Here is a 27,667-nt window from a genome sequence, read left to right as displayed (position 1 = left end):
CTCAGTTCCATTTGAACAAACGGCACAAAAACAAGATTCATGTCCGATGGCCAAGCAGTCATCAAAGCACTATGTTCAAACGTCATTAGCTCAAAGAAATGGTGCGGAACTGCCAAACTAAATTAGACAGAATGCAAAATAAAGTTACTTTTTTCACCACCATAATGAAAGATATCTCAACGAGAAAAAACATAAATCCTCTTTTTCAGAACAAGAACGGAGAAAAGTAATCCTTCATACTGGCCCATATGCCACTGAGAAAGAAACCTACCGATTCTATCATGAAATCTTCACAACTTTCTATAAAGTCTCAACAGACTATAAAGGAGAGGAAGAACACAGGAGAGCATCAGATACAATGATATGGTACATAGATGGCTCCAAAACAAACGAAGGAACCGGATCAGGCGTTTTCTGTACAAGCCCAAAATATGAGCAATCAAACTCATTAGGGAAGTATACTTCGCTCTTTCAAGCGGAAATACATGCCATCAATGCTTGTGCCCTGGAAAATCTTAAAAGAAGTTACACTGACATAAAAATCGTCATAAGATCAGACAGCCAAGCAGCAATTAGAGCATTAGCATGTAAAAGAATTACATCCAAACTAGTCGGTGAATGCATCCAAAATCTCCAAAACCTGGGAAAACACAACGACCTGATATCTTGGGTGCCAGGGCACAGGGGAATTTTGGGTAACGAGGAAGCAGACAAACTGGCCAGAGGAGGATCTGCAAGACCATACATAGGCCCCGAACCTATCCAACAAACATAGAATCCTCCATCGCAGAATGGATCCAAGCAAAACAAAAAGAGAAGTGGATAAACTCTAGCGTGCTAGACATAGTAAACTTATGATGAAACAACCCTCACCAAGATTGGCAAAAACACTGCTGCAATTGGGGAGGGCAAAACTCAGAGGAGTGGTGGGACTACTAACCGGTCATTGGTATCTGAGAAAACATCTACACAATATGGGTATATACAGCGATGATCCCATCTGCAGATTATGTAATGAGGAGGAGGAAACAGCCACTTATATCATCTTCGAATGCGAAGCAACAGCTCAATGGAGGTTTAACCTAACGTACAGAAAAGACTTACGGAATCAAATTACAGCAACAACAGTCATTGACCTGATACTTCTGAGAAGAAGGATTGAGTCTATTGACTGAACTAAGGAACTAGGAAGGTTCAATAAGCCAGAAGGCTGCAGTGCCTGGGGAATACAAACCCCGCTTCCAAGTATCCTTTCCACCATACCATACCATACCATACCTATCCTGAAATGCAAAAATATCGGAAGTCCTATTTGACTATAAGGGCACAGGAGCCCTTCGGGATGAACCCAAAGACCGAATTGACGGTAAACCTAGGTAAATATGCTAAAGTTTTCCAGTCTGAAATCATCGAACAATCCACCAGAGAAATAAAAAGGCTAGGAATACATTCCCGAAAGATAATCGTTTTCTCTGATAGTCAGGTTGGGCCCTAGCCTGCGAGGCGAAGGCGAAGTGTTTGGAATTGCATGGAGACCCTGACGGAAGTCAGCGACAGTAATGAGTAATGACCTGCCTCTGGCATGGGTCCCTGGGCACACGGGGCATAGAGGTAACGAAAAGGTTGACATGTTGGCCAAAGAGGGGGCCAACATGGACTCTCAGGATCCTGAACCCTACTGTGGCTTAACATCCTGCCACCAAAAAGGATACATCTTAAATTGGATCCTTAATGAGTCCAAAACCTGGTGGAACAATACCATAGATATGAAGCAAGTTATTTATAGAAGGATCATCCGCAAAACTTACAAAAGAATTATTGGAAGGCAACCGCAAATTCCTTGTTGAACTCTTAAGAAAGCACATGCACCGGATAGGAGTACAGACAGAAGAAACACTGTGAAGATACTGCCAGGAAGAGGAGACCGCAGAACACAGTCTATGGTTCTGTGAAGGTCTATGTAGGTGCAGATTCTCGCAACTATGGAGCTTGATTAACAACCTGAAGATGGCCAGTGAGTTATAAAAAAAGCACAACAGATTCAGGTCGAGGTGCAGTAGGCCTTGTGGCCACCTCTTTTATACCGATCCCTGTCCCTATGTGACTGCAAAGCATTATTTATCTTCACCTACGGTAATAACCAAAGAGGAATCCGGAAAATGTCCACTTATCTTAAGGATTTGGGGTTTGGAAATAGATGTTGTAGGCCGTAGTGGAAGAATGGGATCAGTCATCTGACCGTAGGGTGGAAAAAGATAAATTCGTTTCTTTATGAAGTGGAGTGTCATCTGTGTATATTTGATACAGTATGGGGTCCAGTAGCCTTCCTTGAGGAACACCAGGACGGACAGGATAAAACACGTTATTGAAGATTTGAAAACCCCATTCAGTAAGATAGCTGATTGGTCCTGAGACAAGAAGTCTATATGAAAATGAGGAAAACATTAGAATTCACACATTAGACATAACTTTAACTTTATAGCAAGTTTTGGAAGGAAAGAAGCAACAGAATGCAACAAAGTAAGCAAGGGAAGACCGGGGGATACAATAGCTCTTAAAGTACACAAGCGTAACATTATATTCTTTCCTTCTAGACAACCATTTTTCAGGTCTTCGGCAACTAAATCATCATTATGATGACTAATCATAATCATACAAACATCAACGCCTCCCATTAGAAACAACTTCCCGCCATACGATACGAGGTATTCCATAGTTATCCAACTTCGTGCATAACAGACGTGGACATTAAAACTGACGTAAAGCGGAAACTTGTTTGATTACCGGTAAATCGCCAGACGGACAGTATAGAAAGCTGACGAATATCTTGTAAATAATTCCAAACGCTTTCAAACTTCTGTAAATATGATTTCTGTTGTTTTAATATGTCCTGTTTCTTTTTTATGATTATAATATTCTTCTTACTTTCTGCAATGTAAGACCGCGTATTTTCTGAAGCTTGGTTTTCAATATTTCAAAAAATATATTAAAACAAATCTTATAGTTCAAAAATAAAAAGAAAAAAAGGGAATTTAATTGGTTTTTTGTTTTTGTTTTTTTCAGTTAAATACTGAATTTTGACGTAAAGTAATTCCTGACTTACAGGTGACGAGTCGGATGAATTTTGACGTTCACTGTTGATATTCACATGACATCATGATCAATATGACTTTAGTTATTTATCACACCGTGGTAGACATCATTTCCTCCTACTTGAGATGGGACAGTACTGTTCTGGGGACTTTCTTGACCTAAACCAAACTTTTGATCGAGTTTGGCAACCTGCTGTTCATGCTCAAGTGCACCCTTCCATCCATCTACTATCTCATACTGCACAGTTACCTCACTGACCGATTCTTCCAATTCATCAAAGGTCATTCCCTCTCTGCATATTTCCCTGTCCATGCTGGTGTTCCTCAGGGCGTTCTGGCCCCTACACTACACCAGGTGTTCACAGCTGGCATACCATCACATCCCGAAACCATCACATTCTCATTTGCAGACGATACAGCAATTCTCTCGAGCACCTCCGACTTTGTCATTTCCACTCGAAACCTCTAACCTCATAATACTAGAGCCTTGGTGTAAAAAGAAAAGGATAAAATTGAACACAGACAAATCCACCCACATTACCTTCACTGTCCGTAAAAAGATCTCCCCTCTGTTTTCTTAAATACTATTCCTCCCGACTGCGGACAAAGTGCGGTACCTCGGACTGTACGGCAAACGACTGACGTGGAATCCTCCCACGACTGAAACGTCAGGAGGTTATGACACGATATAGAGCTCTTGAAGAACTTCTTGGCCCAATGTTCTAATTTGCCTCTCAAAAAGAAAACGGCTGCTATACAACACCATAGTTAAGCCGGTATGGACTTACGGAATGGAAGTGTGAGGTTCAGCCAAACATTCCAACATCCACCGTATTCAAACTGCCCAGTCGTTAATACTATGGCACGTGCTCTATTTTATGTATCTAACCTAACTATACATACAGACTTACATGTCCCTTTCGTTCAAGATGAAATCCGTTCATTACCCTAAATTTCATAAAAACCTCATAGTATCCTTAGGTTTAACCTCAAAAACCTCGGATCCCGACGAATCCACTCGAAACCTCCCCGCCAACTGAAGAGACAATGGCCGCGAGATCTCCTAGGAAGTGATGGTAATGATAGTGAAAGTGATAATGACAAAAGTAAGAAGAAGAAAAATAACTTTATTCTGGGACTGGTGACCCCTAAGAATAATTTACATGAAATAAATAAAATAAGTTCCTTCTATGAAGTTCAAAGTAAAAGAAAGATGTATACCAATAAGGCAGGTCAGAAGAAAAAATTACGAGAATATTAAACAAAAAAAAAACAAATGTTAACGTGAGGTCTCTGCTTGGAGGGAGAGGAGGTGATTATACAGGTGGGATTTAAAGGAGGAAGGAGGATCTTTCGAAGGTATGCGTTGTATGTTGCGGAAGGATAAGGTCGATTGGGAATGAGCGGGTGTTACGAGTGAGATGTGAGGAGTTGAATTGGAGGGATTGGGTGATGTAAGGAGGACGACGAGTGTGGATGGACTCGAAAAGAAAGCAACCTAGGAAATACTGTGCACGGAAGGAGGGGAATAGCCGGGAAAGTTGGTACAACCCCGACACCCGGGATCCCCGTGGGGTGCCGTACACAAATCTTACGCAACAATTCATAATACGCTTCAATCGCGCGTTCTCTCCTTCCGAGAGACCACCGTATGCCAAACAGCTATAATCGAAGAAGGGAAGTATAAGGGAAGATACAAGGAGTTTGCGGGTGGAGAAAGGTAAGAGAAGCTAGGACCGACGAAACAGGCTGAGGGAGGCAATGGAATGGCGGGAAATTTGGGAAATGTGAGAAAGCCTACTCCTAGGTTTTTAACCGAAGAGCAGAACGGGATGGGATGGTTATTTATCATGAGAGGTGGGATGCTGTGGAGGGAATTGAGGAGTTGCCTGGACCCGATAATTATGGCGGTGGATTTGGACGGATTGAGGACTAGGGAATTTTTATGGGCCCATTCGTTGATGGAGTTTAGGTCTTTTTGGATCTTGAGAATGGCCGAGTGAAGATCGGAAGGGTGGAAGGATATAAGTATCAATTAAACAGAAAATATTTCAATAACATTGGAGTTATTACATACCAATGGGTGTTTTCTCCATTAATGGTTTTAATTTTGTATATATTACCTTACTCACTGTTACTTGTTACGGTAGTTTTAATATACTTCAAATATATTAAAAAAAGTTATTTATGAAGATTTTCTAAGGAAGAAGAAAACATGATTTGTGGCTTAGGCTGATCTAGATTGTCCGAGGTACAAGTTGTTTAAATCCCCAGTTTTCCATTCATCACTGACTTCTGCAGATACATCCAGTTAGTATACAAATAAATTAGTGGTTTCAATACGACAGAAGAAATTTAAAAAAAAATAGCTGATAGTTAACTAATAGCAAGAGTTAAATAGAAACCTTCCTTTTTTTTCTGCGACGAGTCGGCTTAATTTTGTAATATTTACTAAAACACAACTCACTGCACTTGCGATTTTTAATTAGCACAGTGGTTAGATTTAGCATTGACCAATTTTCTAATCTTCAGTGATCCAACACAGTTCTTCTTAAGTGGCGCTTATGATAATTCCTTCTGAAGACTACCATTTTCCAAGAGAACACTTACAAGAATAAAGGTAAGGTAGAATTTAGGCCGTTTTTCAGGAGCTGGCGATCTATGGGGCCGCAATAACATATTTTTAACCTGACCTAGAAAAAGTTGGCTGAAATGGTCCGTTAGTCACCCGGGATCGAGGGGAGGGGAATCTTCTCAACGGGAACACGTGGGCTCAAGGGATCCCCATCCTAGATTTCACCCTTCCTACTTTTCTAGGACGTTGCGGAATCGGCCTGTTGTGCATTCATTCTGGTTATTCAAATTCGACTTCGCAACCGAAAGGCGAGGCCAGAATCACCACTCTGGAAATTACCTCTCCCTCGCGTTCCCAATGCAATTGCTTAACAGGTTAACAGTGCTTAACAGGCCTATTGATAATTGAAAGAGAGGGGGAGAAAGAAAAAGTAGAGAAGAGAGTCATGATAAATGAATTGACAGTAAGAAAATTATAGGGGACAAAATGAAAATAACAGAAAGAACAGGCGAATGGGCAGGAAAAAATTACCGGAAAAAGAGAATAAAGTTAGAGAAACAAAAAAGAGAAAAAGAGAGGTAGTGAGAGATGACGATGATGATGATGAACGCTTTATTTATCAATCACACAAGATTTGGTCTCAAGGACTATTCTTACATGTGAAATACAATGGTTACTCAGTTTACTCCACTTTATTATTTCGAACATTAATTATTTCGAATAACCGCATGTTTGGTGGGCAATATGTTACATCTTTTCGTTTTATATTAAAGTACGTATCTATTTACTTCAAATTGCCTATTAAAATAAATATTCTAATCTACAGAATAATTGAGCAATTAAAAAGTAAATTACTAATAAAATAAGTAAACAAAAATATTTTTTCAATACAATTCAGTACAAATCATGAATTGCCAATATAAATCTAGAAATGAAACTTCTACCACTAAATACTAATATAAAAAACTAAAACAAAACAACAAAAGAAGTTAAATTTAATACAAAAAGGGAGTAAGAGAAGTAGATGGATAGATAGAGAGGGAGCGAGAGGGGGTGATGGAGAGGGAGAGAGAGAGGGAGAGAGAGAGATGAATAGCCAGTAAAAGTGATTATAGGCTACAAGGAGAAGAAAGTGAAAAAAAAGGAGAGAGAGAGAGAGAGTTTCACAGATGAATGGGCAGTAAAAAAATTATAGAAAAAAAAAGAGAAGAAAATCAGAGAGCGAAAAAGAAAGAGAATGAGTGAGAGAGAGAAAGGGAAAGAGAAAGAGAGAGAGAGAGAGAGAGAGAGAGAGAGAGAGAGTGAGAGAGTTTCACAGATGAATGGGCAGTAAAAAAATTATAGAAAAAAAAGAGAAGAAAATCAGAGAGAGAAAAAGAAAGAGAATGAGTGAGAGAGAGAAAGGGAAAGAGAAAGGGAAAGAGAAAGAGAAAGAGAACGAGAGAGAGAGAGAAAGAGAGAGAGAAAGAGAGAGAGAGAGAGAGAGAGAGAGAGAGAGAGAGAGAGAGAGAGTTTCACAGATGAATGGGCAGTAAAAATATTATATTGGGTTGTCCGGAAAATAATGCAGGATTTTGGTATTAAACAAAANTGAGTAATCCTGTAAACGTAAACAGAATATTTTATATAGATTTTTTTTAATGAAAACTTAAAATCCTGCATTATTTTCCGGACAACCCGATAGAAAAAAAAGAGAAGAAAATCAGAGAAAGATGAATGAGTTAGAAAGATGAATGGGCACTAAGAAAATTATAGGCTAAAAGGAGAGGAAAGTGAGAAAAAGGAGAGAGATAGAGAAATGGAGAGAGAGTGAGAGAGAGAAAATGGAGGAGAGGTCATGATAAATGAATCGACAGTAAGAAAATTATAGGGGCAAAAAGGAAAGCAACAGAAAGTGGAAGATTGGGCAGGAAAAAATTATCGGAAAAAAGGAAGAAAGTTAGAGAAACAAGAGAGTGAGAGAGAGAGGGATAAAGCGAGAGAGAGAGAGAGATGGATAGAAATAGATGAAAGTATAGAGTTAGATAGATATATAGAAAGAGAAAGAGAGAAAGAGACTCACAAAGAGACAGAAAGTATAAGTAGAAAAATGAATAGACAGATAGAGATAGATAGATAAATAGCGATATATATAGAGAGAGAAAAACATACATAGATAGGTATAGACTACCACAAACACGCAAAAAAAATTAATAAATTATATTAATAAACAATTTGTGAAACCCAACATGCACCTAATAAAAATGAACAAGAAAAAAAAATTCAATGAAAAAGTCAAACAAAAAACATAGAGAGAAACTAGAGAAAGAGAGAGAGCGAAAGAGAGAGAGAGAGAGAGTGAGAGAGAGTTTCACAACGAATGGGAAGTAAAAAAATTATAGAAAAAAAGAGAAGAAAATCAGAGAATGAAAAAGAGAGAGAGAGTTTCAGTGATGAATGGGCACTAAAAAGATTATAGACAAAAACAGAGTAAAGTGAGTGAAAGAAAGAGAGAAGGAAATATTTCATTATAAGAATGTAAAACAGAGCAAATAGGAGAGAGTTAGAAAGATGAATAGGCACTAAGAAAATTATAGGAAAAAGGAGAAGAATGTGAGAAAAAGAAAGAGAAAATAAGAAAGAAAAAGAGAACATAGTTTAATATTAAAATTTGTATTGCAGGTTCCAAAAGTTCCTTATATTATTTACCGTAATTAATTGGACGATTACAATAACGACTGATTTTGCTTTTGCAAAAGGCGTGGAAATAATAAAATACGGAGATTTTCGAGAGTTGCCGGATCAGCAATGAGATAAGTAAAATAAAAAGGGTAAACATTTTATAGTTGGAAAATTGCGGCCACGAGCTGGGTTAACGGCGATGAACAAATTTTTTATTATTTTCTTCGGTCGTTACCTAGACCCCGTAAATTTTATTATACAGATAAATGAACTGTTTTTTAACAGCATTCCAGGAAGTTATATGCCCAGGAAACAAAGATTATAGCAATCTGACCACCAATTAAAGGCATATTTTAAAAGAACGCCAATTCTCTCGGTGATTTCTTTTTAAACCCTTGTGGAAATTTGGGCAAAAAACGCTTTAAATGGCCTTTCTTATCCATTTAAATCAATTCTTTCGCATTTCAAAGAGAAGTCAAATTAGTCCCTATTTCATTAAACATCTTGATATATATATAACCATAAATTAATTTAAAATCAAATATGAATAAATATAAGATAAAACAAAATAATACAATTTGTGAAACTTATAAGTCAAACAGTTTTTTGAATTTAATGTTTAGGTATTTGAGTTGTTAAATATTTCGACTGTACTTTTAAAATCAAAACATAAATCTGAGTTTTTTCAGGGATTTAAATTGACACCGAAGTACCGAAGACTAAAAGACCCGACGCTAATTTGAGTGTTTCCGAGTAGAGGGCAAAGTTGGTGGGCTGCCCAGGAACCCCGGCCAAAAAGGCTTATCGCGCCTTCCAGGTCCCCTCGGTTCACAGGCTGGCTGCAGTTCAACTATTTGGACCAAGTCCAATTCATTTTGAAGTGAGACAGTGCAGAGTTTGGACTTGTCACGGGGACTTGACGTACGGAAGTGAGATAACCTTAAAGTATGAAACCTACCGCCATTTTGTTTTATTGTAATTACTTTATCAACTTATTTTATCGGTAACAATTATTGGTAAAGTTTGAAACAATGAAAAAAAAAAATTTAAGTATAATATTATGTAACTGTAGTAACTGAGCTTAATGGTAAAATAACCTTAAATTCTGAAACCTCTCGCATCAGTTTACTACGAAATTATGATGCGAATGTAACTTAGGTTATACAACTTTAAGGTAAACAACTTTTTAGTACAAGATTATACTACCAGAATAACTTAGGTTATTGGTAGCACGATTATAATGGTTGAAATCTATAACCTCCATCGTGAATTAGGTTATAATTTAAGTACATACGTGACGTAACTTTAAAGCATGATACCTCACGCAATTTTATCTTACATAATAAAGTAAAAATTATGTTTCTAAGAAACAGGTGGTAACCTCCAAGAACTTTTTTGTACATGACTATGCTACCAACATAACTCAGGTTATTTGAAACACAATCGTAATAGTTGAAATCTATAACCTCTATCGTGAATCAGGTTATAATATAAGTACATACGAAATTGTTATAATATAAGCGGGAAAAAACCTACCACCATTTTGTTTTATTATAATCATGTTATCAACTTATTTTATCCGTAACTTGGTGATTTGAAACAACTAGTAACTTTTTTGAAATTATAAAATTATGTAAATATAGTATAGTAACTGACCTTATTGGGAAAATAACCTTAAATTCTGAAACCTTTAGCAACCTTTTAGTATGAAATTATGATGTGAACGTAACTTAGGTTATTGGTAACATAACCTTAATCGTTGAAATCTTTAACCTCTAACGTGGATCAGGTCATAGCATACCTGACAAAACCTTTAAACCATCATACCTCACGAAATTTTGTTTTACATAATAAATTAAAAATTATGTTCCTAACAAAGCGTAGGTATGGAACCATGACCTTTAATGTTTAAATCTTCCGGTAATTATTCACTAAGATTTGCTTGTTCGATTTATTTCGCGTCAATTTTCATAAACAGGTGGTAACCTCCAACAACTTTCTAGTACAAGATTATGCTACCAGCATAACGTAGGTTATTGGTAACATAACTTTAATGGTGGAAACCAAAACAATTACGCAATAAAATATTTGTGTTGCCAACTTGGATCGGGTTATAAGTAACATAACCTTAATGTATGAAGCCAACCAGCCATTTTTTATTCACAGCAAAATGTACGCTTAGTTTAGTAATGTAATTTAGACTTTAGAAGGATAACTTTACTGGTTAAATCCTTCAATAATTACTTAAGTTTTGTCTGTTTAATTGTTTTCCCCCTTAGCGTTCGCAAACAACAAACTTTTGTTTTAGGGAATTAAGATGTGGCATTAATTATGTATGTTTTTTGGTATTATTTTCTGTACTTTTGAGAGTTTGTAGTATCATTTTATAAAGGAGCTAAGCGTCGGACACCTCCATCGCATTTGTTAGCAAAGGCGAGGAAAAAGCTTTACCTGCGAAAAGCAAAATGGCTTCCCGATCTCCGCAGCCGGGATTGGTTCTTGTAGGCGCCTAATTTGATTTACTAATCTGGTTTTAATGTTTTTTTCCTGCTGAGAGTTCAATTCTCACTGATTGGCCTTTTTCCAATACCGATCCAATTTGAATGTTTCCAATTTTTTAACATTTTATTCATCAAGAGTTTTCTGTTTAGACGTCTTGCACTTGCTGTAGATAATAAGAAAACGTGTACACGAGCAAGGCAGAGGAAATACATACATACCAGAATTAAACTTTTGGTAAAACCTAGAACGTAACAAACTTTACAAGATAATTTGAACAAATATCGTTCTTTCAAGTACTTGTTAATTTGTGATTTCATTATATACTTTAACTAATTGTACCATTTGATTTAAAAAAGTGTATGGTATCGAATATGTACGCGAACACGCAGCTCTCTGCGTTTTCAAGTAAATGGCCATGTTACATGCTCCGAGTTTGAAAGGGCACACGCTCTTTAAAACGTGACTTCGGTTAAAAGCTTTTGGGTGAATTCATAAAGGATAATCTTGGAGGTTTGGTCTGAAGATATACTATCGAAACAATATATTTAACAATAACAAGTATAAGATTATGTTACTAGTTTATTGGTAAAATAAAATTAATGGCGGACACCTCTAGAAACCTTTTAGTGTGAAATTATGCTACCTCCATAATTTACGTATTTGTAATATAACCAGCAATTACGCAATAAAATATTTGTGTTACTAACATGGAGTAGGTTGTAATATAAGTGTCATAACCTTAATGTACGAAATGCCATCTTTTTTATAAATACGTTTAAGATTATGTCACTAACAAAGCGTAAGTATGGAACCATAACCTTAATAATCAAATCTTCCAGTAATTACTCAGTAAGTTTCGCCTGTTTGATTATTTCTCGAGTTAGTACTTTAATAATACATATATGAAATTCTATTACTAGCAAAATAATACATTATTGATAACAACTTTTTTTAGTTTAAGATTTTTACTAGCTTATTAGTAACATAACCTTAAGCGGTCACCTCCACAAACCTGTAAGCATAGGATTATGCTACCAACTTAAGTTATGTTATTGGTAATAATAACCTTAATGTTTGAAACCTCCCGCAATTACGCGATAAGATATTTGTGTTGATTACGCGGATTAGGTTATAAGTGGCATAACCTTAACGAATGAAATCGCCATTTTTTTCATAAATAAGTTTAAGATTATGGCACTAAGACAGCGTAGGTATGGAACCTTTATGATCAAATCTTCCAGTAATTACTCAGAAAGTTTTGCCTGTTTGATTATTTCCCGAGTTAGTACTTTATTAATACATATATCATATGAAATTGTGACAAAACAATGCAACTTTTTTTTAGTTTAAGATTATAGTACTAGCTTATTAATATTTTAGTATGAAATTATACTACCAACATAACTTAGGTTATTTGTAATATAACCTTAATGGTTGCATCATCCAGCAATTACGCAATATAATTATTTGTGTTAGTAACGTGGATTAGATTGTAATATACGTGGCATAACCTTAATGTATGAAACCGCCATTTTTTCATAATTAATTTTAAGATTATATTTCTAACAAAGAGTAGGTATTATAACCTTAATGATCAAATCTAACCACTTTTTTTAAGTTTAAGATTATGTTACTAGCTTATTAATAATATAACCTTAATGGTGGTCACCTCTAGAAACGTTTTAATATGATATTATGCTACGAGCATAACTCAATAAAATATTTGTATTGGCAACGTGGATTAGGTTATAATATCAATGACATAACCGTAATGTATGAAACCAACCATCATTTTGATATCATAATAGAGTATAAGATTATTTCAGTAACGAAACTTAAGTTCTGGCAGTTTCATTAAATCACTGGGTATCAAGTAAAGTATTAGACCTAGTATATAACCTTGTGGCCTCCTGCATTTTTTTGTTTTTAGTTCGGGTTGGTCTTCATGTTTGATTCTACAGAGTCTGTCGGGTAGGAATCGATAATATCTATTGTTTAGGTGACATCCCTTTTATTTTACTGTGCCCTTAATGCCAGACCATGCCGAAAACTTGTGATACAAGTTTGTTTAACTTCGAATGATTTGTCTATTAGGTCAATTACACGGTCAATTTCGTCGACTTTTGAGTGTCCTGTTCTGAATCTAAACCAGTGTTCAGGGGTGATTTTGTATTTTATGCAATGAGTTTTATTCTTTCTACTAATAACTTTCATGAAAAGCATAGACTGTCATTAGTAGCGATATTGGTACTATTTAATCTCTTTCGGCGATTTCCCCGGGGTTTTATCATGATGACTTCTGCGAATTTCCAGATGCCGGGAACATATTTTAGTCTGACTGTAGCATCAAAAAGGTATGTTAGTTTAACTAACCGCTTTTTCGGCAATTTTTTTTTCTTAATATTTCTCCAGTGATATCATGGCACCTTTTTAGTATTTAAGTTTTTAATTGCTTATGCTATCTCTTAAGGTGTAGCTATCTTTATATTTTTCTTCTTTTCTGTTGAGTCAACCTGAACAAATATGACATATCAGGCAATTGCCTAGAGATTTTTTATTGTTGCATTTGCAATTATGGACAAAGTGTTCACTGATTTGTAAAGCACGAGCTGTTTTAGACAGAGAAAAAGGGTGCCATTGGATTCCATTGCACCTGTGCAAGGCTTCGATATTTTAGATGGAATTTACCATTATAATAGGATTACCAGGCTTCCTCGCTTTTATGCCTTCCCTCATCGATCTAGGATCGGATTAATTAAGCTGAATCGTAACTTAAAAAAAAAAAAAAAAAAAAGACCGCCTTATTCAAAGAAACCATGGTAAAAAATGACGTGTCAACGATTTTACATACGACCCAGTTTCTCCCTTATGGCTTCTGAAACTCTTCCGCGTGTAAATCGAAGAAATATAGAATTCATAAATTCACGACTCTCCATCACGTTTTGATCTGGGATCAATGTTCTGTCGTAAATCGCTCATATCCAGAGGGGAAATATTTTATTATCCTCTTCATCGACATTCAGAGAATGTTTGCCCATATCGTAAAAAAATGCGCCACATGCTTTGAACCCGCATGAAACCCCATCACCTATATTTGAACCGGCATTCCAGGTCTAAACCTTTATTTTATAAAAGGCCCCGTGATTCTTATCTGTAATTTATTTAACCATTGAATGTATTTAAACAAAACGTTCTGTTAAGATGCACTTTTTCATGATTGCACCTATTAACTCGTAATCGTACGGCCACAATACAACTGTACCGGAAGAAAATCGGACTAATACATGAAGTTTTAGAATTAAATAAAAAACCGTCAAACTTAGATAAGACCCCATCTAAAATATTCAGTGAATACACCCAAAACTTTCAATAAAAGTCATAGCCACATCATAGTATCTTGGATAGTGGGGCACAAAGGTTTTTGGATGGTGAACGATGGCAGACTGGCAAAACGAGGATCTGCAATCTTTATAGGTAAACAACCTACAACTAGGATAACAATATCAAACATAGACTCCTCCTTTCAAGGAACACAAAGCAAAATGAGATATGGACGAACCCTAAAGGTGCTACACATAGTAAACTTAATTATTGGAAAGGATTGATTAAAAACTATCCTTTCCAGTGAATTGATATCAGTCCACCTAAATTATTTCGATAGTAAACTGGCACTGGCATTTGACCAACACAACATGGGAATATTGAACAACGCCAGTTGTAGGTTATGCAAAGAGCAGGGAGAAACTCCACCCATCTTATCTTCAAATGCATTCGGAGACATCACCTAGAACATCAAAAACACCCAGGAAAAAATTGCAGAAAGGACAGTGCAATTACCTCTTTCTTGAAAGGATAATTCAGTCAATTGAATAGAACTAAGGAAACTTAGTTAACTTTGTAGATGTATTGGTCGGGTGTGTAATATACTGCGCCCTTTAAGAGCTACCTATTGTATCACCAGTTCTCTTCCTATAGCACATCGGTGAGTCCTATTTCATCAAGGAACTTGATTAGTAGGCCCGGTCTCAGTGGTTGAATTTCTTCTATGTTCACATTGTACATTCCAAAGCACTTCCTCCTGCGGGCAAGTGTAGCACCACAGTTTCACCCATCGTGGTCCCGTCCTGGGACCCAGCAGAGGCTGACTTTGTTCTGCGTACCCAATAAGTTTAATTTTTTTTATGGCTGCTTGGTTATCTGACAGCTAAGTGCTAGAACTCACGACACGGCCAAGACAATGAAGGACGGCAGATTTATCAAAAGAATATATCTGGCTCTTAATTGGCTGTTAATAAATCTAGTGACCCATCCATATTACCTCTCATTTAAACTTCAGTATTTAAAAAAATCAATGGGTGGTTGTCTATTTTTTGTCAAGATGATTCGGGACTTAGACAGGGCTATGTATTAAGCTTACTTTTCTCTTCTCGTATTTTTTGATGATCTGCCCGTCGCGATCCGAATTGCCAATTTGAAAGTAAGTTGCCTACTGTATGCCGATGACGTCGTTACTTTTTTTACTCGGTGGCTAGACCTATTGCGTGCTGGATATCATATATCAGATATTTTAGAGTGTAGAAAAATTATTAAGATTTTTCATAAAAAGTTTGCTTTACCAACGATCACAACCAATTTTATATTATTATTAGAAACTAATGTAGACCTGCTATAGATTTTCACATTAAAATTGCATTTCGAGTTCCCCCTACATCACATGGTAGAAAGGAAAGAGCAGAAAACCATCAACAACCTTATCAAAGATTAACCTCCAACAGGAATAAAACTGAAATGGAGAGATAGCAACAAACTATGGAATGACCATCCGTCACTCCTGGCTCCAAGAGACGACATGAACAGGATGTTTGAATTTAAACAAAAATTCCGAATAAACCTGGATACCAAAAAAGAATGGGAAAGGGAGGGAAACAACTCCTTTAAAATGGCACCATCCTCTGGTACACAGATGGATCTAGAACACAAGAAGGGGGGGGCAGGAGTATTTGGATCTGGAACCAAATACTCAGAACCCATGGGAAAACACACCAGTATCTTCCAAGCTGAGATTCATGCAATTGAAAGATGTACCCAATTCAACCTAAGTAACGGGTACAAAAACAAGAAAATAGCTATCATGTCAGATAGCCAAGCAGCCATCAAAGCACTAAGCTCAAATATCATTAGTTCAAGGATAGTGCTGAACTGCAAAACCAAACTAACCATATTAGGTATGCAGAATAAAGTCAGCCTCTGCTGTGTCCCAGGACACATGAGAGTAGAAGGCAACGAGAAAGCGGACACCCGTGCAAGGAAAGGGGCTGCCACACCGCTGATAGGACCCGAACCCGTGTGTGGCATAGGAATCCACACTATTAACGAATATCTCAGACAGAAGGACAAAAAGAAAATGAGCGAACTTTGGAATTCACTTATTGGACATAGACAGTCCAAGAATCTTCTAACCAATTTTGGCAAGAAAGAAATCACAGAATGTGTCAAAGGAAGCAGGAATAGACTGCGAATCCTAACAGGATTCCTGACAGGACACTGTAGATTAAATGGACATCTAAAGAAAATTGGAATAATGCAAGATGGCACATGCAGATTCAGGAAGGAGGCAGAAGAGACACCAACACATTTATTAACGAACTGCGGAGCTCCATTAGCCCGCAGGAGGAAATTTTCTGGAATGTATAATGTGACCATAGAAGAGCTTCAACCACTGAAACCGGGCCTATTAATCAAGTTTCTTGATGAAATAGGACTCACCGATGTGCTTTAGGCAGAGAACGGGGACTACAATAGCTCTTAAATGGCGCAGTATATTACACCCCGAATATTACATCTACATCTGCATTTCAAGTACTACCTCAAAGTTCTAAATCTAACATCATTTCGATTTCCGAGAATATTAGCAATTTAAGTAATCAATAGGAGAACTTCATGGTTCAAAACCTGGATCAGTCTTACCGCAACGCACTTCAGCACCATCTTTGAACTAATGATATTTGGAAGTGCTTTCATGGTTGTTTGGCTATCTGAAATGATAGTTCTTGTTTTTGTACCCTTTGGTCAAGTTGAATTGAGAACATCTCTCGATTGCATGGACTTAAGCTAGGAAGACACTGTTTTCCATGGGTTCTGAGTATTTTGTTCCTGGACCGAATTTTCCTACCCCTGTACTTTCTTGTGTTCTAGATCCATCAGTGTACCAAAATAGCTGCTATTGTTAAAGGAGGTGTTTTCCTCTCGTTCCCATTCTTTTTTGGTACTTAGGTTTATTTGGAAATTTTGAGTAAATTCAAACTTCCTGTTCGTGTCGTTCCTTGGAGCCATGAATATCGGATGGTCCATCATTAATCCATTCTTCTATTTTAGTTTTATTGGTGTTGGAGGTTTCTTTTTATGATACTAATTTTCTGTGCTGCCCTGATTATCATGTGGTGTATTTCCATATCAACTGTGGGACATGTTCTCATTGCTCCCGTTATACAGATGCACGCAAGTCTGTGTCTTTTTGGGAGTTCTTTTCTTTTTGTTACTTGGCTCCGTATGTAAGAATATGTCTTACCATCATGGTGTACATCCAAAGCAGGATTTTCGGTCTAGATCCCCTGTTTTTCCCCACTATTCTTCTGCCCACCATCAAAGCTCGTGTCGCCTTCATAACGGTGGAGCCGACCTGTTTCTTAAATGTCAGCATTTTATCTAGTGTGATACCCAGATATTTGACCAAGTTAACTTAAATTAGTTCTTCTTCAACAACATTAAACAGCAATACGGACCTGAAGAAGAAAGTCTTGAGGATGACTTCAAATAAAGTCGAAATCTTGGCAGAACTGTTTTTCAATTAAGAAACACCCCCACCCTTGAACGCGACCTCGACGACTACATCTATACATTTACCATTGTTGAGTGAACCTATCAAGAACTTATAACTCGTCTGAGGTTCCAACATACTCATCATAGCCTTCCTCAACAACACTGAACAGCAATACGGACCTAAAGAAGAAAGTCCTGAGGATAACTTCAAATAAAGTCGAAATCTTGGCAGAACTGTTTTTCAATTAAGAAACACCCCCAGTTTTGACCACGACCTGAACGACTACATCTATTCATTTACAACTGTTGGTCAATCCTGTCGAGAACTTATAACTCAACTGAAGTTAGAACCTAGCATCCTTCTACCACACTGAACAACAATACAGACCAAGCTCTGAGGATGACTTCAAATAAAGTCAAATCTTGGCAGAACTGTTTTTGAATTAAGAAACACCCCCAACCTTGACCATGACCATGATAACTACATCTATAGATATCAAGAATTTGTGAATTATTAAATACCCAAGAAGCCAAAACCTACAATACTTGCGGATTATCAAACTCCTGCTTTCCTAGTTCATCATTATCATCATCATCACTGGTTTCTTATAACGGTTTTGTTCATTCGACCCTCCACTTACGATGGAATTGCGCAATCCAATTAGTAGAATTGCGAAATTTCCTTTGTTTATTCTTAGAAGTGAGGGGCTTGATGTTCGTTCATCGAATAATAACAAATAATGAATGGTGAAAGGTTCCAGTGAAGATGGCGAGAAGAGAAGCCAAGATGCCTCTGACAGACCAAAACAGCGATGTCAGGCACGCGAAAATGATCAGTAACGAACAAATATTCAGCCTTTTTCAAAACACAGTCACAAAACAATCGATAAACTATTTCTTACAAGAAGAATCTAGTCATTTAGACATTTAACATTAACAGAGTAGTCAAATAAAAGGACTTGTTGAAATTTGCACTTTTTGGTATTGGCTTGGGAACCTTGCACAACCCTGAGGATCAAACCTGATGCCCTTAAATAAATTATTACAACGAAATCCAAATTTTCCTTCACTCGAGTGCAATTTAATTAAAACATTAGCAATAATTTCTTTTCTCCCAATTCTTTTTTTTAATTCCCACGGGAGTTAGAAGGGAAAACTTTTCGAAAGGAGAAACCCTTTTAAATAAAGCTTGCCCATCGGAGCGTCTCCTCAGAGCCCAGTGATTTCAGGTGTGCCCCTCCGTTCAAGTGAAATATAGCCTCTGGGAGTTCTTCCAATACTCCGGGAGGCCTTTTTCTTCCTCGACGGAACAATAAAAACATCGCGACTTAAAAATAAAAACGTTCTTCTATTTAAACACAATGAGAAAGTGTTGACCCAGAAATGCACAAGGCAAAAAGAAAGCGAAGACGTTTCACTCGCAATCAGTTCCATGCCTTATAAGGCTCGAAACGAGTCGATTAATTCATAGCCGACAAAAGTACAAACTGTTCTTGAAAATGCCAAGGTTAAATTTTAATTAAAATTAATAGGATTTTGTCTATATAAACGGCTCAAAAATGAATACGGATATGGCCAATTTTGTAATATTTCCTTTCCATTGCATTTTTATTTTATTTGTATTATAAATTGCATTAAAATTTATTATGTTTTTTATTAAAGGAAACTTTAATTAAGGGATTTGGAAAATAACAAACTTTTAGGTTTTAATTCCATAATTGTGTTTATTAGATACAATAATTATGGAATTAATACCGAGTATAATGTCCTCTGTTAGCTAAAACCTCTGTGTACCTGTTAATCATACATATTTTTCATTTATATGTTTTTATTATTATTATTTTTACAAGGGTTCGCAACAGCAGAGGTTATATCAACCCACGAGGTGGCAGCGTTTTTGAAGAAAAGCCCGTGTGTAAGTATGTCGGGTTCGAATGCAGGGCCGCTGGATTCGAACCCGGGACCTTTAGTTTACAGTGATGAGCGCCGTGTCAACGCCTAAACCGTTGCGGCCACCAACGCCCCTATCATACTGTTCATAACTAATTTCGAAAGGAATTTCACTCCATAGATGTTGAAAGGCTGCACTGAGTTATTGCAGGTCAACTGGCTGCGGATAGTGATCGAAAAGCCTTCTCTGCAAACGCCACATGCTCAATGGGATTGAGGTCTGGAGACAATGGGGGAAGGTGAAGATGGGAAATTCCCATGCTTTCTAAACACTGATGAACAACACTGCCTCTATGAGGTCTGTCGTTATCATCCAGAAATCGAAAATCACTGCCAACGAGATTCTCCGTTTGAGGGATGTATTCCTCGATAATTTGTTGGACATAACAGATTGAGGTTGCCTTCAACAATGAGTCCAGTTCGTCGTCCAGTCCCAGCCCAGACACCACTTCCAAACTGCACTGATGGCAGCACGAACTGGGGCGTTATACTCAATCCACTGTTCTTGGCAGACACTTTGGCCTCATATCACTATACAGAAAAGCGACTCAGTCAACATAACACCATTCCAATTGGTATTCTCTTCACCTTCACCTTCTCGCTTCACCATATGTTCCTGAGTTGCTGATGGCGTGCTGCAGGTCGTCTCAAAGAGGCATACGATGTGAGGCAATAATAAGGGCCTTGCAAAAAACATCTAGGATCATTTAGGATCTACATCATTTAGGATCTAGCGGGCACTATGGAAAGGGGCCTTGCAGCAATGACAATATTTCTGTCCTCCCTTAGCGTCGTACTGCGCTGAGATCCACTACCAGGCCTCCTATCGGCCCTTCCTAAACCCCGCGAGACCAAAAGCCAACTGCCTCTGTGATATCAACTTGCCGGTGATCTCGATGACTCATTCTCACAATAAAATTGCGAATTTCCGGTTCAAGGTGATGTCTTTTCATGGTTAAAGAGAATGCTACTGGTTTAAAATGTAGAAAAGACATGAAAAAGTGTTTGTTTACAAAGTGAGTAATCTTCATATTTACTATTCTTAAGTAGATTATTAAAAATTGTTTTTTATTTGTGTTTTCTATTTTGTTTTATCCAACTAAAAAGAATATATCGGTTAATTTAATTTAAATTAATAGAACAAGAATAAATTACAAATACCCCTATTCATTTTGGCGCAGTTTAAAAAACCTGTCAAAGCTGAGTCTGAAATAAGATCCGAAAGTTCTTATTCTAATTTAAACTTTTTCCGCCATATGAACTCGTCATTTCAAATTAAGTTTTTTTAAACTTCAAATGAACCACTTTTTATATTTCAAATTGACCCCTTTTATTTTTAAATAACCACATTGGTTTGAAATTAACCATCTTTGATTTCATCTTAGCTTTGCTAACTTCAAATCTTTTTTAAATTAATCCTTTTGAATTTTAAACTTTTAAGCCTTTTTTAATGGGAAATGGGGGAAACCTTCTCAACTTCAAATCAACCATTTGTGATTTTAAATTAACCCTTTTTAACTTCGACTTTTTTATATAATATTTTTTTAAATTCAAATTAACTTTTTTCAATTTTAAATCAACTATATTTTTTTAATTGTAAATTAATCCTTTATTTAAAAAAAAAAAAGAGATGATGTGAGATACCATATAAGGATTCAAAATAAAATTCAATTACATTTGTGGTCTTATTTTTTAAACATAAAATAATCTTTTTATAGCCAATTATTGTATATTATTGATAGAACCATTTGTTGTTACATATATTTAATTTTAGAAAACTTTTAGGATAATAGGTCATCTCAAAAAACCACAACCAGTTTTTATCCACAACGTTCGGATTTATTTTAATCCTTCCTCAGGTAAGCTAACGCAATGGTTAAAAAAGTGGTCGTCAGTCATTAATATTTTATAACAATTTATGTTAAAAAAGAGCCAGTGTGGTACTTATTCAGACTGGCTCTTTCTTAAAATAAATTGTTACAAAATATTAATGACTGACGACCACTTTTTTAACCATTTCGTTAACTCACCTGAGGAAGGATTAAAATAAATCCGAAACGGTGGATAAAAACTGGTTGTGGTTTTTTGAGATGACCTATTATCCCACCTTCAAGAAGGAAGATNTAGTCTTATTGCAATATTTCTAGCATTCCGTAATTTTCCTTATTTCATTGGTTCAATCATCGCTTTCGTTATCGGTATCACTATATTTTTTTACGAAGGTTCGCAACAACAGAGGTCATATCAACCATCAGAGTGCCGGTGTTTTTGAAAAAAAAGCCCATTTGTAAGTATGTCGGGGGCTGGATTCGAACCCGGGACCTTTACTTTACCGAGCGCCGTACCTTAAACCTTTGCAGCCACCGACGCCCTCAACTAACCTATTGTTGCTCAGTTTTTGTTGAAAAGCGTGAGCAAAAACTGATTCAAGTTGAATCGTAAGAATGCCCCTTATAAGTCCAGATAAATAATCCTGCTTGGAATTATCTCTATTCATTTTTGAGCAGTTTATGTTGTAGCTCCTATATGGTAAATAATGAGTGATCATGAGTAATAAGCTTAATATCACGATTGTTTAAATCTTCAGAATTGTCTAGTTATTATCCTAGAAAATTTTCAGGATCGATGTATCAAACCGTTAAAAATAATGTTCATATTTTACAATTAATTAAGGTTTTTAGTTGAGATAAAAAAGTCAATGGCACGAGCGGGATTCGAACGATCTTCGGCTAGATACGCCGCTGCTCTACCACTTGAGCTATCGTGACCTCGATCCACTCGGACACTAACTTCCCATCTCAACCCCACCTTTTGTATTTTCCCTCCGTTTTGCCATTTTTCAAAATTCAAAAGGTGGGGTTGAGATGGGAAGTTGGTATCCGAGTGGATCGAGGTCACGATAGCTCAAGTGGTAGAGCAGCGGCGTATCTAGCCGAAGATCGTGGGTTCGAATCCCGCTCGTACCACTGACTTTTTTATCTCAACTAAAAACCTTAATTAATTGTAATATATTAATTGGTCAAGCGGGCCACGAAATTAGTGAATTTAATGTTCATATTGTTCAAATGGTGTGCCTCGACTTAGAAATTAGCAGTGTACGAGTTATATACGCTAGATGCTCAAATTGAGACGTGATTGACTCGTAAACAAGTTATTATCGAATAATCAATCGCTTATGCTAATTGTATGTATTTTGAAACTCATAAAGCATTTAAAGACTCGAATAGCCTGGCACCGTTCGATTAGAATCAACAGTACGACAATAAGACTAATGAAGGGCTTTGGTTTTTGATGAATTTCAAAGGGGAAAACAATTACAGTTAAACAAATACGGGCAATTCACTCGTTTGGCAACAGGTGAAAGTGTGTGCTGGTTTTGCAGTGAAAGCTATAACTACCGTTCATTCCGTTACGAAAAAGTTACGCAAATACAGTAGAGACACAGTTAGAAACTGATAAAAATAAAACCACTTATTTAAAAACGGATAACGGTTAATTTTATTCGTACGAAAACGAGTTTCTAACTAAATCCTTACAAAGATTAAAAGGAAAGGCACGGAAATACTGAATATAGTACTGTGAGGCAAGTAAAATATAACATGCAAAATTTTTAGACGATTTTTTTATACGGTACCAGAGGACCTAAGGTTAATAAAACTTGAGCAGTTGTTAATTAATCGGTCAACATTAGGATTTTTATCCAAACTCCTTAATGACAGTATTTAAGTTGGGCAGATAAAATCTTTAAATCGATAAATGACCATTGGCTAAATATTCCATCAGTAGAAGGTAAAACAAATACAATTATTAAATTTTTTGTAATTTATATCCCGGAAGGAAGGAATTTGTCGGTGGAGTCATTGAATACTCATAAATAATCATCCTCCCCGTCAAGGTGAGAAGATTGGCTTTAAATATAGGGAAATACGCTTTTCTAGTTCGAAATCCTAGCAATTGAACTTTTTGCTGCAGAGAAATAAAAAGGCGAGGGATTATCTCTGAGGCGGCACTAAAGGCCTTAGCGTCATGCGAGGTAAAGGTAAAAAAGTTTGGGATTCTTACCAGATGTCAGTGATATCAGTGACCTGACTATGGCATGGGTACATAGAGGAGTTCAAGAAGTGGATTTGATGGCCAAAAGAAGGACCCAATATCAATTCTCTTGTTCCGAACACTACTGTGGCCTACCTTGGCACAAAAATGACCTTTAGGCCTCTTTTCTGACGAGGGGATTTGGCCCAACTATTGCCTGGTTGACTCTCAACTAGGTTACTGCCGTGTGAAGACTTTCTTTGCTGGTTTCACAGCAACTTTTGGAATCAACCTCTCTTCCCAACTGGAGGTCAGTACGATGTTAAAACCCGAGGAAGCAGAAGCATTTCTTGTGCCTGCTATTCTGCAAATGAGAAGCAAAAAAGGAGTAAACCCAGTAGAGAAAGGTATGGGTTTATCCGTTGTTATAAAATTGAGAAACAAGAGCATTCTCTCAAATAATGTTGTGCCACTTCCTATACTTCTCACACCTCATGTTCCATATCACGGTACTAATACGAATATCTTCAATGAACTGCTCCACGTTGAAACTTGCAATTGCAACGTTTCCCATGGTGAACTCAGTTGACTAAACTAGGCGACTGGTGTGAAGGACGAATACCGAACAGTTTCTTTTGAATTGAGTCAACCAGTGGTGATGTTAACATGTGCCTGCTGGCCACCCGCCCGGGCGGACGAGTTAACTGCGTGTGAAAGGGTTGGGGCGATTCCCAAACATTTTGCTACCACGTTACACTCCTTGACACTCGTCCGTTCATTAGTCACCTCGTCTGAAAGAGGCCTTAATCACCACGACCTGGTGGAGCGACACCCCAGGCATGAGGCGCGCGATGAGATTCATATAAGGGCCATCGACAAGACTTACAAAGGAATTACTGGAAGGTAACCGCAACGGAATGTGTACCGGATAGGAATACTGACAGAAGAAGCAATGGAATATACTTCCAGGAAGAACAGGAGACCGCTGAACACGTTTTATGTTCTCGTGACATACTGTGAGGGTAGGTGCAGATTCTCGCAACTAGGAGAGGAAAAGCTGCAAGATCCTACATGAAGGAGCCGTTGCAAGGCTATGGAGGTTGATTAACAACCTGTAGCTAGCCAGTGATGTACTGTATAAAATCAGTCGAGCAAAATAGATCCACTTAGGTTGAGGTGCAGAAGGTCTTGTGGCCACGTCTTTCTCCCTATCCCTATGCTTAAGGTAGGGTTTTTCAGGTTTTTCACCATTCCTTTGACAATCCAAGCGCAAATCCACGCCTGTTTTGTAGATTATATGAAAATTATGTATGCAAAGGTATTGCCCAGGTTGAGAATTGTGAAATTTCTCTTTCCAAAACGGTTTCCTGCTTCTACCAGGTAATTTTGGATATTTATCTTATCTTTTGAAGTCCAGGAAAATAAACTAAGAGGATCTTTCGCTTAGATTTCTTACGCGATTTTTAGTATATGTTTTGGCGAAAGCAAGTGGCAAATGCTTAGTTAATATTGTAAAATTGTGTAAAAATTTTCCACTACTTTTTGTAAATTCTTATTTATTGACTCGGTTGTTAAATATTGTTAGACGTAATGTTTGAAAGAACATTGTTTCCTGGGCGAATTGATCGGTCTCCTCCTTGTGGTACTGTACTCCTAAGATCCAGCGATGCAAGGCCCATACTCCCCCTATTAGTGATAACGCTTGGGTCAAATCAAATTCCGACATAGCTAAATTGTTTTCAATAATATTAAATCTCATCATAATTACTTGACAGGAATCACTACGTAACATTGAACACGACTTGAATATCCGTTTGCAACTCTCTCCTCCTCTTAAAGCATTTCATCCATCAGCCGTCCAACACACTGTTAGGCAACTATCTCACAGAAAAGCTCAGGATGCGATTTAGTTATTGACAACACAAATATTACAAAATTTTCCCCTTAGATGTTTATTTTACTTAACATAACTATAGAACGATGTAAACATAATCATTACAATGTTCCGGCTGACGGACTGTTGTCCATGCCGTAACGTATTTTGTAACATATTTTGAGTTTGTTGTATTCCATGTAAATAAATACTATTATTCATTCATTCATTACAATGGAAGTCCTCAATAATTAAAATTATAAATAAAACGTTTTTGGTAGTTGTTAGCAGCCCATTAGTACCCTATTTATCCTTGCCAAAGCTTAATGAAAAAACTCCGCCGAAGATTATTCCAAAGCATCAATTTGGATTTCGCTTATTTCAATCGACAACTCATCAGCTGAATCTTGTTACTGACAACATCACCTCTTCCAACGAACAAAAACAGGAATTCTTGGGTGTTTTTCTCATTTCGGAACAGGCCTTCGAGCGAACTTTCGGACTTTGGAAACTGGAAAAGACCTTACTCTACCTGAGATCATATCTGACGGAGCGATTTTTCCAAACTGAATTTTCACATTAAGCACGCATTAGAGAGGGCGTTCCGCAGGGATGTACACTTGGCCTATTTCTATTTTCAATATACATTGCAGATATTCCCACACGTTTCAAATATTTTCAACATTTGCTGATGATATAGTGATTCTTACACGTAATTCGGACCGTTCCATAAACATCAGCACTTACAACGCAAGAATGAATTAACGGTATGGCGAATTGGACATGAAAATAAACCTACTAAAACTATCTATCGCCCAATGAGCATAAATGAACCCCCTTCTTACCACTGACGTTATGAGTTATCTAGGACGTTTCATGGATAAACTACGCAAGAATGAAAATATAAAAAGCACACCGACGTTATAAATTATTAAAAACATACTACTTAGTAAAAGAGCCAGGATCAAAATTAGACATTGAAAACAAACAAGACAATGATACGACCTCTTTGGGGTACGGCTTTGAAGTCTCTCAACCAAGGATTCCAATTACCAATATTTCCAATCAGTTCAGTATAAAATCCTCTGTCAAATTATAAATGTTCCTTTTTATATTTGAAATATAATATACAGGGTGACTTGCGATAAGCGTCGAAAATTTCAGGTGTTTCTCCTCACCATATGGAACAAAAAACTTCCTATCCCCCTGTCCAAATCTCAACGGTAAAGAAGTAATTTCAGGTTTTGGTTTTTTTTTAATTTTTCGACATACGTCCACTAAATTAATTATAAACTGCAGAATTACTGATTGCAGAAAAATCTGGTTTGTGCCAGCTGAAAGAACGTTAAATTTGATGTAAGGAAACTTATTTACATTTGGTAAAACAATTCTGCACGAAAAATTCAGATAAAAATGTTTAAATTTAGAATTTTTTTAAATGTTGGATTGGTAACTGTTAATAAATACAACTCCTGGAGGCTTTGCAAATTACCTCCAGAGTTCTCCATTCAATTGGCTTCCAGCGGTATACTCACCTTTTTTGATTGCCCTTCTGCGAGGCCCAAACATTTTGCATTTTGTTGAAAAACCGGCGTCGATGAATGTTCAATTTTTCTAGGAAATTCAATCAGTTTGCTTTATGTTATCAGATGACACCTTCCTCACGTTGGTGATTTAAATAATGTCATTGTTTCCTAACGCACATCTTGCTGAAGGTATCCCAACGTGTCCGTAGTGCAACACATAACGCACGTGTACTTTTCTACTTTCTACTTTTCTCATCTTCATCAATTCACTGATTGTCTTCCCTCGTTCTTCGAGTGAAAGAACCAGTTTCCCTCAGCCTCTGATGAAGTCGTTGGGCGATTCGCTGGAACGTGTCAATGTGGAAAACGAGGTATTCTTCCCTTGCAGCAGTAGCATTTCCGTTACAGTAATAAAGTAAATGAAATGCATATCAGCAATATGTGCATTAGGAAACAAGGGCATAATTTAAATGGAAGCTAACTGAATGGGGAACTTTCGAGGGAATTTGCAAAGCTCCATGAGTTTGTTTATTAACAGTTACCAATCCAACATTTTCAAAAAATTACAAATTTCAACATTTTTCGTGCAGAATTTTTTCATCAATTCTGCAATGTAAATAGGTATCCTTACAGCAAA

General features: G+C 36.9%; 1 long non-coding RNA gene across 1 annotated transcript in view; it reads left to right on the top strand.

Moving 5' to 3' along the window:
* Positions 1 to 9,206: 9,206 nt before the first annotated feature.
* The window catches only part of LOC106673738, a 31,699-nt gene continuing 13,238 nt past the window's right edge, over positions 9,207 to 27,667 (top strand). The window contains exon 1 of the long non-coding RNA XR_001341420.2: positions 9,207 to 9,273. This is a non-coding gene — a long non-coding RNA (uncharacterized LOC106673738). The remainder of the gene's footprint in view (positions 9,274 to 27,667) is intronic.

This window comes from Cimex lectularius, unplaced genomic scaffold (genome assembly GCF_000648675.2).
Source record: "Cimex lectularius strain Harlan isolate CLEC.00 unplaced genomic scaffold, Clec_2.1 scaffold15, whole genome shotgun sequence".
Lineage (NCBI taxonomy): Eukaryota > Metazoa > Arthropoda > Insecta > Hemiptera > Cimicidae > Cimex > Cimex lectularius.
Note: the sequence above shows the minus strand (reverse complement) of the source record. Positions and strands in the feature narration are given on the sequence as shown.